Source organism: Triticum aestivum, chromosome 5D (genome assembly GCF_018294505.1).
Source record: "Triticum aestivum cultivar Chinese Spring chromosome 5D, IWGSC CS RefSeq v2.1, whole genome shotgun sequence".
Taxonomy (NCBI): Eukaryota; Viridiplantae; Streptophyta; class Magnoliopsida; order Poales; family Poaceae; genus Triticum; species Triticum aestivum.
Window position 1 is genome coordinate 373,766,328 of NC_057808.1, and position 2,222 is coordinate 373,768,549.

Here is a 2,222-nt window from a genome sequence, read left to right on the forward strand (position 1 = left end):
TACGCCACACCCCTCCCGATCAACAGGACCCCCGTTTCGACCGTAGGAGGTCCGTTTCCTCCGTTTTGCGGTACGCCACACTCCTCCCGATCAACAGGACCCCCGTTTCGACCGTAGGAGGTCCGTTTCCTCCGTTTTGCGGTACGCCACACCCCTCCCCATGAACACGACGCATTCCGTTGCCTCCCCATGAACACGATGCATTCCGTTGCCTCCCCATGAACACGACGACGACGCTGTTTCTCTGTTCCGACCCAGCAATGTACACGAGCTCTGGCCGTACGTATGCGCGAGTAGGCGTTCGAGACCCCGCCCGTATGTACACATACGTGGCCATATTTTCTTTCTTGCACCCTGGCCGCTGTACGTACGTGTACATGCTACGTGCGCGCCTCTACTACGACACGTACGCGCCTCTACTACGACACGTGCGCGCCTCTACATCGACCAGTATATATGTACGTACACGTTCGCGACCAGAATGACAACGCTACGTACGCTTCGACCAAGTGGGTCCCGACTGTCAGGCACTTCCTTGCCTACGAAGATGTAGCTGGTGGGTCCCCGCAGTCAGGGGGGCGAATCGTTTTTTTGCCCAGACGCACTTCCTTGCGTGCGAAGATGTAGCTGGTGGGTCCCAGCAGTTAGGGGCTAACGTTTTTTTGCAAAATACGGTGGCCCGTCCGGTGGGTCCCTGCTGTCAGGTGGAGGAATAATTATTTTGCACGTAATAAGGAGGCACTTCCTTGCTGCGGCCGTGGACCCAGCTGTCAGCCTCTCCACGTACAGTCCACGTCCGATGGAAGCCGTTCCTTGACCACGTTGACCACGCCGCGCCGAGAGCACTAGGGCGATGGACGACGGCGAGGCCTAGGAAGGGGACGACGCGGAGCCGGGGAAGACGCGGCAGTGGATGCCCACACGTAGAGGAGTATGAGGGTTCACTGGTTCGCTGCGGTGTGAGGCTGCCGTCGCCGCAGAATAACAGGGGGTGTGGGTGAGTAGAGGGATGGCCTGGCCAGCGGTGGGAGTAGTAGGGGGCGGTGAGGCCTCCGCCGCATCGCAGCCGGCCATGGGAGGCAGGAGCACGAGGCACGACCGGCGCTGGTTTGGGTGGCTGGAGTAAGAAGACCAGAGGTTGAAGAAGCACTACGGCCGTTGGATGGACATCGTATGGTCACTGGAGCTAGAATCGTGCATATTGACTAAGTTGACAAAGCCCTCCGTCCCCGTCAACTTAGTAGGCCCACAAGTCAGCCTGCCACTATACTGGGTCCCAGCTAACAGGGGGAGTATTCTTTTTTTTTTGTGCGTAATAAGGAGGCACTTCCTTGCGTGCGAAGATATAGCTGGTGGGTCCGAGCTGTCAGCGGCGGTAACGTTTTTTTCGCGAAATACAGAGGCCCTTTCGGTGGGTCCCTGATGTCAGGTGGAGGAATCATTATTTTGCACGTAATAAGGAGGCATTTCCTTGCGTGCGGCCGTGGACCCAGCTGTCGGCCTCTCCACGTACAGTCCACTTCAGATGCATGTCGGTCGTTGACCACGTTGACCAGGCCGCGCCGAGAGCACCAGGGCGGTGGACGACGGCGAGGCCTAGGAAGGGAACGACACGAAGGCAGGGAAGACTCGGCAGTTGTTTCCCACGCGGAGGGGAGTACGACTGTACGAGGGTTTACTGGTTCGTCTGCCGTCGCCGGAGAATAACAGCAGGTGTGGGTGAGTAGAGGGATGGCTAGGCCAGCGATGGGAGTACGGTGGGGCGGTGAGGCCTACGCGGCAGCAGAGCCGGCCGCGGGGAGGAGGGAGCAGGCAGTCCCGTCGGCGCTTGTTTAAGCGGCTGGAGCAGGAAGAGCAGAGATTGAAGAAGCACGACGGCCGTTGGATGGCCATCCAACAGTCACTGCTTGTGCGTCAACCTTTTTTTTAGGAAAGCCTCAAATCTGTGGAAAATAGCATGCAGCCCATCTGCCATTATTTCTAATAATTTATAGCCCATTTGCTAATTATTAAGGTTTTTTTGGAGCCCATATTCTTTTTGTTAGCATTACAACCCATATTGTGGCCACGGTTAAAAAATTATACGAAATTTTGCATATTTCGGTGCGGTCCGAACTGTTTTTAATCCCAAAATTTCGACTCACATTCAAACTGATTTTAAAAATAAATGTATATCAATATAAAATCCAACAAATTCTCCAGGCATAAAAATTAATGTAATT